The sequence below is a fragment of the Bubalus kerabau genome, chromosome 9 (genome assembly GCF_029407905.1).
Source record: "Bubalus kerabau isolate K-KA32 ecotype Philippines breed swamp buffalo chromosome 9, PCC_UOA_SB_1v2, whole genome shotgun sequence".
Taxonomy (NCBI): domain Eukaryota; kingdom Metazoa; phylum Chordata; class Mammalia; order Artiodactyla; family Bovidae; genus Bubalus; species Bubalus kerabau.
Genome location: NC_073632.1, coordinates 86,745,753 through 86,764,719, shown reverse-complemented (window position 1 = coordinate 86,764,719; position 18,967 = coordinate 86,745,753).

The window sequence follows — 18,967 nt, the reverse complement described above, 5'->3', positions numbered from 1 at the left end:
TAGGAATCAAACCCAGGTCTCCCACATTGCAGGCAGATGTTTTCCTGACTGAGCTACACAGGAAGTCCATGACTGGGCATATAGCAGAGAAAACCATAATTGAAAAAGACACACGTACCCCAATGTTCATAGCAGCACTGTTTACAATAGGCAGGACATGGAAATAACCTAGAAGCCCATCAACAGATGAATAGATAAAGATGTGGTACATATATATAATGGAATATTAGCCATAAAAAAGAACAAATTTGAATCAGTTCTAGTGAGATGGATAAAACTAGAGCCTGTTATACAGAATGAAGTAAGTCTGAAAGAGAAAAACAAATATATTGACACATACATGGAATCAAAAAAATTATATTGATGAACTTATTGCAGAGAAGGAATGGGGACACAGATGTAGAGAATCAACTTGTGGACACAGTGGGGGAGGGAATGGGAAGAATGGAGAAAGTATCATCAACATGTATACATTATCAGATGTAAAATGGATAGCTGGTGAGAAGTTGCTGTGTAGGGCAGGGAGTCCAGTCTGATGCTCTGTGATGACCTGGAGGGAGGAGTAGAGGGAGGAGAGGGAAGATAGGGATGGAGGGGCTGTATCTATAATTATGGATGACTAGCAATATTGTATGGCAGAAAATAACACGTTGTAAAAATTGAAAATATGCAGATTTAAATAAAAGAAAAATTGTGTATTAATATTTATAAAGATTCTGGAAGAAAATATAAAAGACAATGTCCATGATTTTGAAGCAGGCAAAAATTTCTTAAAAATATTCACTACATAAAAAAATAGCAATAAGTTGGATTTCATTGTTAAAACAAAACAAGCAAACAACTTTTTTTTTTGAGAAATCACAAAAAAATGAAAGATACGTTTGCTGAGACTATTTTCAATACATCTCACAAGACCTGTGTCCAGATAATAATACTATTGCAACAATACAGAGAGACAAATCTCAAAAATATGTAAGAGATCAGAGCAGTTACTTTGTAAGAGTGTGTATGCAAATAACTGATAAATGACTATTGACAACTCTATTCATCAGTAAAATGGAAATAATTCCAAATTTAGACAGTGCTACCCCACCACTACAATGGTCAGAATTAAAGAGATCAACATTACCAAATGGTGACAAGTTTATGGAGCAACTGGGCCTTTCATACGTTGGGACTGTGATATAATATGTTACCAACACCAAGGCCCACTTCCTGGGCATGTGACCTATGCAGTTGCATATGACAGAACTCTAACTCAAAAGAATTTAGTGCTTGACTTAAATTCTGCTGTCATCTTGAAATTCTTAATTTTTGAACTGGAGATTCTCAAATTCACTTTGTACTGGTCCCCATGAATTACATAATGCATCCATAGATTCAAAGAATAAAAGTGCAAATCAGAAAAATAGAGTAACATTATTTGAAGGTGGCTTTTGAGATTGTGGCAACCCACTCCAGTATTCCTGTCTAGAGAATTCCATGGACAAAGGAGCCTGGAAGTCTACAGTCTATGGGGTTTCAAAGAATTGGACACAATTAAGCAATTAACATTTTTGAAATTGTGTGAGATGTTTGGGTGCACATGTACGTACTGTGTCTTCAAAGCTTAAACTTAAAATGCAGAGTGAGAAGCACTGCTTCTATAATTATTTTTAATATATGTTTCTTAAGCATGTATTAGGCAGAGTGCAGTTCCAAGACAGCCATTTTGTGTGTACACGTTCTAGATCATAGGTTGGCAAACTGTAATTTGTTTCGCCAGGTTTGATTGGGAGCTTGCTTTTGTATGGCCTCAAAACTGAATGTTTTTAAGCTTTTTTTTTTTTTTTCCTGTTTCAGGTGAGAACACCTGAAATCTACTCTTTCAGGAAAATTTCCAGTATACTGTATAGTTTATAATCATTATGTTTTACATTCAGTCTCTAGACTTATTCATTCTACACAAATGTAATTTTAGAAACTTAGACCAATATCCCCACCCTGGAACCCACTGTTGACTGTTTATATATGTTAGACTTTTTTAGATTCTACATATCAGTGAAATTTATAAAATATAAAGCATAAAATATAAAATTTGAAATTTTTTTCATTCTGTATGACTTTTCTCATGTAGCGTTTGATCCTCCAGGTTTATCCATTTTGTCAAAAGTGACAGGATATTCTTTTTTAGAACTGAATAGTATCTCATTACGTATATTTTATGTCTAGATTGTCTCTGTATCTTGGCTACTGGCAATAATGTGGCAATGAGCATGGGATTGCTAAATCATAATGTAGTTCTACTTTTTCAGGAAATTCCATTCTGTTTCCCATAATGGCCATTATCAATATCCATTCACACCAATGGTGTTCAAGTGTTCCCTTTTCTCTATATCCTTGCTGACACTTGTTCTCTTTTATCTTTTTTTTTTTTTATAATAGCCATTCTGAAAGACTTACATAAAACAAAAAGAATAAGAATATATTACAGTCATAGGCAGTCTGCAAATCTTAAACTTCTTAATATCCAGTCCTTCAGAACAAAAAGGGAAGTTTGCTCACTTCTGGTTTAAATAGTCATTATGTAGCAGAGAGATAGCAACACCTGTGGAAAAGCAATCTGTGTAGTGACATGGTTTTGGCTTTAGTGTTGGGCCGATTGTGCTTTGAGTTCTAGCTCAGTCACCTAATAGCTGTGTAAATTTGGGAATGATATTTCATATTTTGCTTAAAGTAGGGCTGAGTGTATCTTCCTCCAGGGGCAATCAAGGGTGATTCCATTGAAATCTGGATGTAAAGAACCTAGTCCATGATCATCATTATCGTATGCTGTCCACGCTTTTTTCCCCCCATAGAGATTGAGCAGTTTTGAGACTTGTTGGCATAGAAAGCTTTGAGCAGTGGCAGCCAAAGAAAAGGGATTAGTTAAGCAGTGAGACGTGGCAGGATATATATTTTCAACTGTCCAAAACTTGGCTGAATACAATTCAACATGCAGTCCTAAAAAACCTGTCTGGATCTTCCTTGGCTGCATTTGGAAACCAATACTGAAAAGTTTTTCCCCTTTCTTCTTAATAGAGACAGTGAGATGTTACCATGGCAAAGGAAAATAAAAGCCAGTGCTTTGGTAACAGATCTTTGCTAGAAGCATTATAAAGTATGGTAAGTATTATGTCGTTTCAAGATATTAGTGCATTAATCCAGGGAGTTTAGAAAATCTGAAAATAGAACCATACAAAGTAATATTCAGCGTGCTAAGCATGGGATTTAACTATTAACAATGGCAGGGTTTTCTGTCTCTGTCATTCTCTTTTTTGGCAGTATTATTCTTCCTTTTTAACTGAACTTTGATTTTTCTTTTTTTCTACAAAGGTCATTGTTGTATATTTATGTAGGAATCAAATGTGTGTGTGTGTGTGTGTGTGTTTTTTTTTTCCAAGAACAATGTTCTGACCTCCCAAGGGGGAAAAAAAAACCCAAAAACAAACATATCCTCTAAATGCCATGATGACTTTGTTTTGCTTTTGTTTTGATCTCTGGTATCTCTGTTAATATCTGTGACCTTGTGTGCTACTTTGCTTTTTGTTTTGTTTGCTTCTTTTTTATCATTGTTCTAACAGTAATTGTAGACATACTGATTGTGAAATGTAGTGTCCTGAAATTTATCAAGTGGTTTTATAACTTTATTTGATTCCTGCAGTAGAGACTTCAAGGAAAAAAAAAAAAAACAGGGATAATAATTCAAGATTATTAATCTCATACTGATGAAAGTAAGGCCAAAATAGCTTTTGCATCTGTGTACTCATTTTAATCATATATTAGTCTGTGGCTCATTGACTGACAATATGATGGCTTACAAAAATCCTTTAACTGATTGTGTTTGCTATAGATCTGCTTTTTGACACTCCTTATATTTCTCCCTTATCATTAGGGCAATGTATTGAAATTTATTCCCTGTGTGTATGAATGGCTCATATTTCATAATGAAAGACAGGAATGTTTCTACCATTAAAGAAGGGACAAGATGAAGGAAATCATGTTCTAAAAATTATTCATAGCTCTGAGAAATTAATCATTTAGAAACAGATACATTTGTTTTCAATTAAATTTGCCAATAAATACCACAGTTTAACACAGTTTACATTACATTCTTAATATACTAAAATTTAAGTTTTATATAACTTTATGATTAAGACATATTTAATGAGAACTATAAGATTAATTTGGAGAAGGAAATGGCAACCCACTCTAGTCTTCTTGCCTGGGAAATCCACGGACTGAGGAGTCTGGCAGGCTACAGTCCATGGGTTCGGAGAGTCAGAAACAACTGAACCCAAATATACACACAAACACACACGATTCATTTCAGTTCAGTTCAGTCACTCAGTCATGTCCGACTCTTTGGGACCCCATGAATTACAGCATGCCAGGCCTCCCTGTCCATCATTAACTCCTGGGGTTCACTCAAACTCATGTCCATAGAGTCGGTGATGCCATCCAGCCATCTCATCCTCTGTCGTCCCCTTGTCCTCCTGCCCTCAGTCCCTCCAAGCATCAGAGTCTTTTCCAATGAGTCATCTCTTCACGTGAGGTGGCCAAAGTATTGGAGTTTCAGCTTTAACATCAGTCCTTCCAAACAACACACAACACTGATCTCCTTTAGAATGGACTGGTTGGATCTCCTTGCAGTCCAAGGGACTCTCAAGAGTCTTCACCAACACCACAGTTCAAAAGCATCAATTCTTCGGTGCTCAGCCTTCTTCACAGTCCACCTCTCACATCCATACATGACCACAGGAAAAACCATAGCCTTGACTAGACGGACCTTGGTTGGCAAAGTAATGTCTCTGCTTTTGAATATGCTATCTAGGTTGGTCATAACTTTCCTTCCAAGGAGTAAGCGTCTTCTAATTTCATGGCTACAGTCACCATCTGTAGTGATTTTGGAGCCCAGAAAAATAAAGTCTGACACTGTTTCCACTGTTTCCCCATCTATTTCCCATGAAGTGATGGGACCAGATGCCATGATCTTCATTTTCCAAATGTTGAGCTTTAAGCCAACTTTTTCACTCTTCTCTTTCACTCTCATCAAGAAGCTTTTTAGTTCCTCTTCACTTTCTGCCATAAGGGTGGTGTCACCTGCATATCTGAGGTTATTGATATTTCTCCCGGCAATCTTGATTCCAGCTTGTGCTTCTTCCAGCCCACACACAAGATTAATTGAACATTTTTTCAGATTATCATATTGAGTTATGTAGGTGCATGACTAGATGTATGATTAAATTTTTGAAATAACAAACAAGAAAGTATGTAAAGAAGTGCACCACCATCTTATTCAGTTCAGTTTAGTCAATCAGTCATGTGCGACCCCATGGACTGCAGGATGTCAGGCTTTCCTGTCCATTACCATCTTCCAGAGATTACTCAAGCTCATGTCCATCAAATTGGTGATGCCATTCAACTATCTCATCCTCTGTCATCCCCTTCTTTTCCTGCTTTCAATCTTTCCCAATATCAGGATATTTTCCAATGAGTCAGTCCTTCACATCAGATGGCCAATGTACTGGAGTTTCAGCTTCAGCCTCAGTCCTTCCAATGAATATTCAGGATTGATTTTCTTTAGGATTGAATGGTTGGATTTCCTTGCAGTCCAAGGGATTCTCATGAGTCTTCTCCAACACCAGATTCAAATCATTAATTCTTCAGCGCTCAGCTTTCTTTATACTCCAACTCTCACATCCATACATGACTACTGGAAAAACCATAGCTTTGCCTAGACAAACCTTTGTTGGCAAAGTGGTACCTCTGCTTTTTACTATTCTGTCTAGATTGGTCATAGCTTTTCTTCCAAGGAGCAAGCGTCTTTTAATTTCATGGATGCAGCCAACATCTACAATGATTTTGGAGACCAAGAAAATAAAGTGTGTCACTGTTTCCATTGTTTCCCCATCTATTTGCCATGAACTGATGGGACTGGCTGCCGTGATCTTAGTTTTCTGAATGTTGAGTTTTAAGCTGACCTTTTCACTCTCCTCTATAAATTTCATCAAGAGGATCTTTAGTTTTCACTTTCTGCCAAAGGGAGGTGTCATCTACACATCTGAGGTTATTGATATTTTTCCCAGGAATCTTGATTCCAGCATGTGCTTCTTCCATCCTGGCATTTCATATGATATACACTGCATATAAGTTAAATAAACAGGGTGACAGTATACAGCCTTGACATTCTCCTTTCCCAGTTTGAAAGCATTCTGTTATTCCATGTCCAGTTCTAACTGTTGCTTCTTAGTGAGTGAAGTTGTTCAGCTGTGTCCAACTCTTTGTGACCCCATGGACTGCAGCCTACCAGCATTCTCTGTCCATGGGATTTTCCAGGCAAGAATACTGGAGTGGGTTGTCATTTCCTTCTCCAAGAGATATTCCCGACCCAGGGATTGAACCCAGGTCTCCCGTGTTGTAGGCAGACATTTTACCATCTGAGCCAGCAGGAAAGTGCTTCTTAACCTGCATACAAATTTTTCAGGAGGTAAGTGAGGTGTATTCTCTTGAAGAATTTTCCACAGTTTATTGTGACCCACACAGTCAAAGGATTTGGCATAGTCAATAAAGCAAAAGTAGATGTTTTTCTGGAACACTCTTATTTTTTCGATGATCCAACAGATGTTGGTGATTTGATCTCATCTGGAAATTAATGATTCATGTACTGTTGAAGCCGGGCTTGGAGAATTTGGAGCATTACTTTGCTAGTGCTTGAGATGACTGCAGTCGTGAGGTACTTTGAACATTCTTTGGCATTGCCTTTCTTGGGGATTGGAATGAAAACTGACCTTTTCCAGTCCTGTGGCCACTGCTGAGTTTTCCAGATTTGCTGCCATTTGAATGCAGCACTTTCACAGCATCATCTTTTAGGATTTGAAATAGCTCACCTGGAATTCCATCACCTCCACTAGCTTTGTTCGTAGTGATGCTTCCTAAGGCCCACTTGTCTTCACATTCCAGGATATCTATCTAGGTGAGTGAGCACATCATCGTGGTTATCTGGGTCATGAAGATCTTTTTTTACATAGTTCTGTATATTATTGCTACTTCGTTTTAATACCTTCTGCTTCTGTTAGGTCCATACCGTTTCTGTCCTTTATTGTGCCCATATATGCATGAAATGTTCCCTTGGTATCTAATTTTCTTGAAGAGATCTCTAGTCTTTCCCATTCTATTGTTTTCCTCTATTTCTTTGCATTGATCACTGAGGAAGGCTTTCTTCTCTCTCTGTGCTATTCTTTGGACCTCTGCATTCAAATGGGTGTATCTTTCCTTTTCTCCTTTGCCTTTTGCTTCTCTTCTTTTCTCAACTCTTTGTAAGACCTCTTAAGACAACAATTTTGCCTTTTTGCATTTCTTTTTCTTGAGTAAGGTCTTAATCACTGCCTCTGTACAATGTCATGAGCCTCAGTCCATAGCTCATCAGGCACTCTGTCTACCAGATCTAATCCATTGAATCCATTTCTCACTTCCACTGTATACTCATAAGGGATTTGATTTAGGTCATACCTGAATGGTCTAGTGGTTTTCCCTACTGTCTTCAATTTCGGTCTCAATTTGGCAATAAGGAGTTCATGATCTGAGCCACAGTCAGCTCCCCATCTTTTTTTTGCTGACTGTATAGAGCTTCTCCATCTTTAGCTGCAAAGAATATAATCAATCTGATTTCAGTACCCACCATCTGGTTTTGTCCATGTATCGTCTTCTCTTTTGTTGTTGGAAGAGGGTGTTTGCTATGACCAGTGCATTCTCTTGGAAAACTCTGTTAGCCTTTGAAGTGCTTCATTTTGTACTCCAAGGCCAAATTTGCCTGTTTCTCCAGGTGTTTCTTGACTTCCTACTTTTGCATTCCAGTCCCCTATAATGAAAAGGACATCTTTTTGGGGTGTTATTTCTAAAGCTCTTGTAGGTCTTCATAGAACCATTCAACTTCAGCTTCTTCAGCATTACTGGATGGAACATACACTTGGATTACTGTGATATTGAATGGTTTACCTTGGAAACAAACAGAGATCATTCTGTCATTTTTGAGACTGCATCCAAATACTGCATTTCGGACTATTTTGTTGACTATGAGGGCTACTCCATTTCTTATAAGGGATTCTTGTCCACAGTAGTAGATATAATGTTCATCTGAGTTAAATTCATCCATTCTGGTCCATTTTAGTACACTGATTCCAAAATGTCGATGTTCACTCTTGCCATCCCCTGTTTGACCACTTCCAATTTGCCTTGATTCATGGACCTAACATTCCAGATTCCTATGCAATATTGCTCTATAGCTTTGGATTTTACTTCCATTATCAGTCACATCCACAACTGGGTGTTGTTTTTGCTTTGGTTCCATCTCTTCATTTTTTCTGGAGTTATTTCTCCACTGATCTCCTGTAGCATATTGGGAGTTCATCTTCAGTGTCCTATCTTTTTGCCTTTTCATACTGTTCATGGGGTTCTCAAGGCAAGAATACTGAAGTGGTTTGCCATTTCCCTCTCCAGTGGACCACATTTTGTCAGAACTCTCCACCATGACCTGTCCATCTGGGTGGCCCTACATGGCATGGCTCATAGTTTCAATGAGTTAGACAAGGCTGTGAGCCATGTCATCAGTTTGATTAGTTTTCTGTGAATGCAGTTCATTCAAGTCCTTTCAAAACTTAATATCAGGATAGGCACTATTTCATATTTATAAATCATACTTTAAAATATAAATTATAATACCTAGGTCTTCTATAAAATTATACACTTATATAAAAATAGTTTACTTCATTAATATTGCTTTTTACACTGTGGATAAATGTATCATTCAGGAACCTATCATATTCCTACTACAGTTGTTTACAATGCAAGTCAGAGCATTTTAATTCATAGATAAACACTAGACCTTCCATACATATTTTGAAAATAAAGTTTAAACACTAACAGTTAAGTATTGTCATCTTTTTTATCTATGTTACAAATTTATTTATTCATTGCAATGAATCCAAAATATATTTTAATTTCATTTTGTAACAAAAACCTGTATTAAGAAAGATAATCCAATATAAATTAAAATTATTGACTTGAATTTACATCATTTTACAATTATAACAATAGAGGAACAAATGTGTATATTTATAATATTCACATAAGCAGAAAATGTCAGTCTCTTTTTATAGCTTCAAGGTTCAGCCAAAAAGAAGTGGATATAAATCATATAATCTTCATTTCTAAAGTATTAGAATGGTGAAATTTAGTGTATTCATCTACCAGAATTTATAAAAACTGTCACATATAATCCTCAGAGAAATTTTGTTAAAAATTTTTGGGATAAAAATAAGTATGAGTGAACAGATTCTTTGTAGAACACTCACCATTATGATTGTATAAAAACATTGGTCTTTTATTTCATATGATGACAGGAGGTGAACAATAATCGTTGTTGTTGCCAGGGACATTGGAGCATTGGGAATAATTTCATCATCATTGCAATCAATTTAAGTTTACCAGAAAACCTTTCTTTCCTCTTCTTTCCACTTATTTTTCCCTTTTAGAGTTTCAGAACTTGTTAAAAGAATATTTTACAATCTGGAATTTTACTACTATGTATAATAACTTTTGAACCCCTTAATCATGCAAAATCCACAAATGTTGCAATTGTAGGAATTTCAACATAATAGCCCAAGACAATCAGTGTAGTTTTCTTTGTTCTACAGGTAAGAATTCTTGTAAGCTTTAAAAAACTGCTTTTACCATAAGTTTATTTATGGTCAGTTCAGTCGTTCAGTCATGTCCAACTTTTTGCGACCCCAGGAACTGCAGCACCGCAGGCTTCTCTGTCCATCACCAACTCACCGAGCTTGCTCAAACTCATGTCCATTGAGTTGGTGATGCCATCCAATCATCTTATCCTCTGTGGTCCCTTCAATCTTTCCCAGCATCAGGGTCTTTTCCAATCAGGTGGCCAAAGTATTGCAGTTGCAGCTTCAGCATTAGTCCATCCAATGAATATTTAGGACTGATTTCCTTTAAGATTGACTGGTTTGATCTCCTTACAGTTGAAGTCAAGATTGAAATTCATGAAGATGTTACACAATCTGCAATGAGGTCCCATTGTCATCATGTCTTTGTTCTACTCATAGGAATGATTTTAAATCTTTATATTAATGATGGCATTAATTTAAGAATTCATGAGTTCAGATTCATAAAATTCAACAGCCGTATTTTCTGTCCTTCCTAAACATGAGCACAACAGAAATACACTGGTCCATATGTTTCATGTTTCTAATGTCCCCTATCAGAGAACCTGGAAACACTGACTATTAATATTCTGAGTTCTTGATATTTTCTTGATATGAAAATTTTCAAATACATCATTGCAGAAGAGGCTATTCAAAAGAAGTATTGATTTTGAAGTATCATGCTATGCAAGAAATTCCAAAATACAGAGACAAGGCATAGTATCCACAGGAAAGATGCAAAGAAAAAACTTAAAGTTGGACACCAGACAGAGAAGAATAACACTTCATAAATATGGTAAGGAACTTACCTGCCAATGCAGTAGGTGTGGATTCTCTCCCTGGGTTGGGAAGATTAACTGGAAAAGGAAATCTCAAACCACTCCAGTACTCTTGCCTGGGAAATCACATGGAGAGAGGAGCCTGACAACCTATGGTCCATGGGGTCACAAAATTGTCAGACCCACTTAGCAACTGAACAACAATGATAATGAAATATTTTTTGATTGCTGACTTCCCTTATTTATTTGTTGGTTTGTTGTCACCAAAGACTCAGTGTACTCATTTTGATTCTGTATCCCATTTCATCCCCAATATTATTAGATTTTCTTTTAAAGTTTGTTTTTTATTCACCATTTCCTAGTCACTTATTGTTAGGGAATGTTCAGTTCAGTTCAGTCGCTAAGTTGTGTCTGATTCTTTGTGACCCCATGGACTGCAGCACACCATGTCTCCCTGTCCATTGCCAACTCTCAGAGTTTACTCAAACTCACGTCCATTGAGTTGGTGATGCCATCCAGCCATCTCATCCTCTGTTGTCCCCTTGTCTTCCTGCCTTCAATCTTTCCCAGCATCAGGGTCTTTTCAAATGAGTCGGTTCTTTGCATCAGGTGGCCAGAGTATTGGAGTTTCGGCTTCAACATCAGTCCTTCCAATAAACATTCAGGACTGATTTCCTTTAGGATGGACTGATCAGATCTCCTTGCAGTCCAAGGGACTCTCAAGAGTCTTCTCCAACACCACAGTTCAAAAGCATCAATTCTTCAGACTCAGCATTCTTTACAGTTCAACTCTCACATCCATACATGACTACTGGAAAAACTATAGCCTTGACGAGATGAACTTTTGTGGTAAAGTAATGTCTCTGCTTTTTAATATGCTGTCTAGGTTGGTCATAACTTTTCTTCCAAGGAGCATGTGTCTTTTAATTTCATGGCTGAAGTCACCATCTGCAGTGATTTTGGAGCCCCCCAAAATAAAGTCTGTCACTGTTTCCACTGCTTTCTCACCTATTTGCCATGAAGTAATGGGACCACATGCCATGATCTTGGTTTTTCTGAATGTTGAGTTTTAAGCCAACATTTTCACTCTCCTCTTTCACTCTCAAGAGGCTCTTTAGTTCTTTTTCCCTTTCTTCCATAAGGTATCATCTGCATATCTGAGGTTATTGATATTTCTCCCAGCAATTTTCATTCCAGTTTGTGCTTTATCCAGCCCAGCATTTCTCATGATGTACCCTTATATAAGTTAAATAAACAGGGTGACAATATACAGCCTTTATATACTCCTTTTCCTATTTGGAACCAGTCTGTTGTTCCATGTCCAGTTCTAACTGTTGCTTCCTGATCTGCTTACAGATTTCTCAAGAGGCAAGTGAGGTGGTCTGCTATTCCCACCTCTTAAGAATTTTCCAGAGTTTGTCGTGGTCCATACAGTCAAAAGCTTTGGCATAGTCAATAAAGCAGATGTTTTTCTGAAACTCTTGCTTTTTCAATGATCCAACCAATGTTGGCAATTTGATATCTGTTTCCTATGCCTTTTCTAAATCCAGCTTGAACATCTGGAAGTTCACAGTTCATGTACTGTTGAAGGCTGGCTTTGAGAATTTGGAGCATTACTTTGCTAGCACATGAGATGAGTACAATAGTGCAGTACTTTGAGAATCCTTTGGCATTTCCCTTCTTTGAAATTGGAATGAAAACTGACCTTTCCATTCCTGTGGCCACTGCTGTTTTCCAAATTTGCTGGCATATTGCATGCAGCACTTTAGCAGCAGCATCTTTTAGGATTTGAAATAGCTCAACTGGACTTCCATCACCTCCACTAGCTTTGTTCTTAGTGATGCTTCCTAAGACTCACTTGACTTTGCATTCCAGGATTTCTGGCTCTAGGTTGATGATCACACCATCATGCTTATCTGGGTTGTGAAGATCTTTTTTGTACAGTTCTTCTGTGTATTCTTGCCACCTCTTCCTAATATCTTCTGCTGTTGTTAGGGATTATTGCTTGATGTTAAATCTTTCAATTTATCTTGTCTTTCCACTGGTTTGAAAACTAAGCAAAATTCCATATTCCCTGGATTTCCTCATGTAAACCAAGCAGGGATGATGAATTCATGAAAGAAATCTTTATATATAATCCAGGATATGGAACTGGGAACTAACACAAATGTAGAAAAGAAGGTCTTTTGCCTCAATTTTAGTAGGAATATGAAATATGTTTATGTGTATATTTTGTGTCTTTACACATAATATGTTATGTTAAATTTATTTTTAACTAAGAAATAAATTACAGGATAAATTCCAATTGAATGGTATAAAAAATTAGTGTAGGCTATAGAATTTTGAGAAGTGATGATCTCAAGCTTTGGTATATAGTAAATAGCTGTTAGTTGACATAACTGGTTCATATATATTAATTGCCTTTACTTCCAAATATTGGAAAATCTGGTAGTCAGTTCTAAAATCTAAATGAGATTTTTGTCACCTAATAAAGTCTATTTCTGCTTGTGTAGGCTTTGCAATGTGATTGTGTGTGTGTGTGTGTGTGTTATGATAGATGACACTTAGATCTACTTTGCTATTTAGGTGCCATTTTTCTAGATTTGACAATATTGTTTTGATTTGAGGGAAGAGCAAAAGCTGAGAAGTTTTATCCAATAATTAAAGAAAGAACAGAGAGGTTTTAATTCAATAATAAAAATCATGTTCTTTACAAAGAATTTTTGTTTTAATTTTTATTTAATTTCTACTTGAATTTTATAACATTTTCTCATGTATATTCCTCACATCCATGATATTACTGATATGATTAATGTTATTAGAATTTATAATTTCTATAACATGATTTCATGGAATATTAGCCTCAGTGACATATATTTTAAATACTTTTCATTATCACTTATTGTTTGTGTTGCTGTTGTTTTTCAGTCCCTAAGTTGTGTCTGACTCTTTGTGACCCCTTGGACTGCAGCACATCAGGCTTCCCGGTCCATCACTATCTCCCAGAGTTTGCTCAAACCCATGTCCATTCAGTTGGTGATGCCATCCAACCATCTCATCTTCTGTCGCCCCCTTCTCCTTTTGCCCTCAATCTTTCCCAGCATCAGGGTCTATTCAAAAGTGTCAGCTCTTCACATCATGTGGCCAAAGTACTGGAGCTTCAGCTTCCACATATTTTCACTTTGAACCAAGCTGGTCTTGAAAAAAAGCTTATTTGATTTTATTTTCCAGATAAGATTCTGTTACATTAGATTGAACGGTTTTCCAATTTAAGAGAATATACATTTTTCCAGACTTTTAGTAACTAAATATTTATAATTGAATTTTCTAACCAGGTGTTTTTTCGAAAAATAAAATTGTATTTCCTAATAATTTTCATCTCATAAAATTATATCTATGATAAAATTATATAGCTATTTATATAAACTACTCAGTTCTTTATAACTTCTAAAGAAAAAAGCTAATAAGCTCAATTTGTCTAGAATCTCTATCCTAAATTTCTTGCTAGCACTTCTGTAGATCCTAACATAATAAAGAGGCATATATTTATCATAAGGGGATAATTTCTGTCCTTTCTCACAAATAACTTTCGAATAAAAGCCTTTCTTTACCCTTAACCTCAAACTTTTTAAAAATATTCAACTGATCTTTGAAATTAAAGGAATAACTCAGTTTGAAACGTAGAGCAATTTAGACATAAAAAGACAAAAATGAGCAGCACAAATAGAGTCCTGTTAAAATAAAAGCAGAATCCAAAAACCACTGAGTAGATTTCAAGGATGGATGCTGTAAGTGAGAATAGCTTGTAACAATCGTTAAAGAAAGAGTACAGTTTATTACAATTGACTACCATTTAAATCAATTGCTGGGGGAAAAAATAAAACAAATTGAGCTAGACAAAGGGAAGTAGACCCAAAATTGTCAGTAGGCATTTTATAGAGCTAGTTTTGACAAGAAATTTGGAGTAAATAGTGGTAGTAAGATAATCACATTGCCAGAGACAATGGAGGGGTAAAAAAAAAGAGTCATTAGAGGGTCCATAGTACCAATCTAAAATTCTAAGCTTTCCCTAGATTTCACTGAGCCCTTTGCATTTTATTTACAGTGGAAACACTCATATTTTGAACACATTAGAAGTATTTTTAAACATTACACAAATTAAAATTTGATTTTATTAGGAATGTTGATGTTATATAACTTTAAGTACAAAAACCTTATTTTAGTATTTTAAATCTTTCCCCAAACTGAAATTTTAAAAATAGTACAACTTCATTTAGTAGAAGAATAATATAAAACATTTTTTTAATATTTAAAATAAAAATATATTTTGTCTCTGTTACTTATTTTTAAGATTTAACTGCTCTTTTTTCCACATTCAGTGAGAAGTCATGAAAAGTCATACCAAAAATCAATATCCCTTTTTAATTAATCAGTAGAAAATTAGTTAACTGAATTTGGGGAAAATACTGTTGAGGGTTTCTATCCTCTCTCTTTGTCATTGCCATATTTTTAATGTTACAGATGAAATTAAGACTTTTTATATAAATGTTTAGTTTTGACAGATTTGTTTTATTTAGCACATTTTATTCACTCTGGTAAATTTTCCTTTCACTCTCCTAATGTAGTCCATGCAAAGCCCCATAAATAAAGTGGTTGCTATTTTCACTGGCATAAAAAGGTATTGCCTTGAAGTGGTTAATCAAGGTTTCAACATAAAACCACATACACAAAAATTTCAGAATGTGAAAAAATATGCTGTCAGAAGTGAATAAAGAAAGAAGTATTGTAAAGGGATGTTTACTTTTATGACTACTGCATACAGAGCAACATGTTTGAGTAAAGTTTTGAAAGTAAACTGAATTGGAATCTTTTAGATTTGTCTTAAACTAAGCTTTACTTTATGACTGGAGCAGATGGAAGACAACTTTTTAAAGATTAGTTTTTCCTTTGGTGATGTTATATATTGGTTGTTGCTGCTGTTATGGTTGTTGCTATCAGATATTGTCAATGTTACCTATTTGCTGACTCTGTCCTTAAATTACTTTTTATCCTTCTCATTAATGCATGAGCAGCATTTTTATGCTGTTACTGTTTCAAAAATCTAACAAGAACTCATGCTGAAATGATATATATTCTGTATTATTCCCCTTTACCACAATTATAACTATTAGTATTTGTGTGATTATTTTAAAATTTCTGTATTTTCTACTAGACTCTAAGGCTAAGATCTTGTCAATCATCTTCACTGCTCTGTCACTTGTATCCGTTCACAGCACACAGTAGAATATCTCCTCAATGAACAACCTTTACATATTCTGAAAGACTAGTTTTATTAATATTTTGATGTACCTGGAAATAATATGTTTTTAAATCATAGTCATAGACTGGGTTCTCCAGGAAACAAACCTTGAGATGAAGTGCAATGATCAGGATGATTATTAAGGAGCTTTGGCATCGTGGATATGAAGGGAGAGGCAAGGTTAGACAGAGGGATAAAGTTCAGTAATACAGACTTGACTGTCTCAGCCAAATGTATGGGATATTCTGGAGTTAAAATGGCCCTTCAGATTGGCTCCCCACTGAGCCCAAATAATCCAACATTTGACTAAATGTGACCTAAACAGGTTTTAGATGTGGACTGCTGCTAGTAATTTATAACCTTAGGCGAGGAAGAAGTCTGCAATTGAAGAAATCCCTGAAGCTCTCAGAGACAAAAAAAAAAAAAAAAAGTCTACTGAGAGTCATCCAAAGAAATGGGACAAATGGGATCATAAGTGCTTGCTAGAAGCATGGTGCATTTATGTAGTCTACCCTTGCACCACTCAGATTCAGATCTTCGTATATATTTGTAGGAAAGCTCCTCTTGCAATTTAAAAGGAACTCTCATTCAGGAGAAACAGAAGTGAAAGGTGAACAGGACAACTATAGCCCTTCCCGTTACAGCTGATCTTGGTACAACAACTGATACTTATTTCTCCTCTACATTCTAGAGTTTCTATATCCACAGCTAACACTTCTACTAGTCTTAGTGGTTTAGTGACAGCATCTTCATTCTTTTGAAGGAGGTCACCATTCTCCACATCAAACAACAGGGAGGGAACACAACATTGCCTATCAACAGAAGATTGGATAAAAGATCTACTGAGCATGACCCCACCCATCAGAGCAAGACCCAGTTTCCACATCATTCAGTCTCTCCTATCAGGAAACTTCCATAAGCCTCTTATCCTTATCTATCAGAGGGCAGACATAATGAAATCAACAATCACAGAAAACTGATGAAATTAATCACATGGACCAAGGCCTTGTCTAACTCAATGAAACTATGAGTCATGCTGTATAGAGCCACCCAAGATGGATGGGTCATGGTGGAGAGTTCTGACAAAACATGGTCCACTGGAGAAGGAAATGGCAAACCACTTCAGTATTCTTGCCTTGAGAACCCCGTGAACAGTATGAAAAGGCAAAAGATAGGACACTGAAAGATGAACTCCCCAGGTGGGTAGTTATCCAATATGCTACTGGAGATCAGTGGAGAAAACTCCAGAAAGAATGAAGAGGTGAAGCCAAAGCAAAAACAATACCCAGGTGTGGATGTGACTGATAATGGAAGTAAAGTCCAATGTTGTAAAGAATAATATTTCATAGGAACCTAGAATATTAGGTCCATGAATCAAGGCAAGTTGGAAGTGGTCAAACAAGAGATGGCAAGAGTGAGCATTGACATTTTAGGAATCAGTGAACTAAAATGGACCAGAATGAGTGTATTTAACTCAGATGACCATTATATCTACTACTGTGGGCAAGAATCCCTTAGAAGAAATGGAGTAGCCCTCATAGTCAACAAAAAAGTCCTAAATGCAGACTCTTTTGAGATTGGATGCAATCTCAAAAACGACAGAATGATCTCTGTTCGTTTCCAAGGCAAACCATTTAATATCACAGTAATCCAAGTCTATGGCCCAAACAGTAATGCTGCAGAAGGTGAAGTTGAACAGTTCTATAAAGACCTACAAGACCTTTAGAACTAATACCCCCAAAAGATGTCCTTTTTATTACAGAGGACTGGAATGCAAAAGTAGGAACTCAAGAGATACTGGAGTAATAGGCATATTTGGCCTTGGAGCACAAAACAAAGCAGGTCAAAGGCTAACAGAGTTTTGGCAAGAGAACACACTCATTATAGCAAAGACCCTCTTCCAACAACACGAGAAGACTCTACACATGCACATCACCAGATGGTCAATACTGAAATCAGATTGATTATATTCTTTGCAGCCAAAGATGGAGAAGCTCTATACAATCAGAGAAAACAAGACCGGGGCTGACTGTGAAACACACCATGAACTCCTTATTGCCAAATTCAGACATAAATTGAAGAAAGTAGGGGAAACCACTAGACCATTCAGGTATGACCTAAATCAAATCCCTTACCATTATACAGTAGAAGTCACAAATAGATTCAAGGGATTAGATCTGATAGAGTGCCTGAAGAACTATGGGCAGAGGTTTGTGACATTGTACAAGAGACCACCCAAGAGAGAGAAGTGTAAAAAGGCAAAATGGCTGTCTGAGGAGGCCTTACAAATAGCTGTGAAAAGAAGAGAAGCTAAAGACAAAGGAGAAAAGGAAATATATACCCATTTGAATGCATCAGATCAGATCAGATCAGTCGCTCAGTCATGTCCGACTCTTTGCGACCCCACGAATCACAGCACACCTGGCCTCCCTGTCCATCACCAACTCCCGGAGTTCACTCAGACTCACGTCCATCGAGTCAGTGATGCCATCCAGCCATCTCATCCTCTGTCGTCCCTTTCTCTTCCTGCCCCCAATCCCTCCCAGCATCAGAGTCTTTTCCAATGAGTCAAATCTTCGCATAAGGTGGCCAAAGTACTGGAGTTTCAGCTTTAGCATCATTCCTTCCAAAGAAATCCCAGGGCTGATCTCCTTCAGAATGGACTGGTTGGATCTCCTTGCAGTCCAAGGGACTCTCAAGAGTCTTCTCCAACACCACAGTTCAAAAGCATCAATTCTTCAGCGCTCAGCCTTCTTCACAGTCCACCTCTCACATCCATGCATGACCACAGGAAAAACCATAGCCTTGACTAGATGGACCGTTGTTGGCAAAGTAATGTCTCTGCTTTTGAATATGCTATGTAGGTTGGTCATAACTTTCCTTCCAAGGAGTAAGCGTCTTTTAATTTCATGGCTACAGTCACCATCTGCAGTAATTTTGGAGCCCAGAAAAATAAAGTCTAACACTGTTTCCACTGTTTCCCCATCTATTTCCCATGAAGTGGTGGAACTGGATGCCATGATCTTCGTTTTCTGAATGTTGAGCTTTAAGCCAACTTTTTCACTCTCCACTTTCACTTTCATCAACAGGCTTTTTAGTTCCTCTTCACTTTCTGCCATAAGGGTGGTGTCATCTGCATATCTAAGGTTATT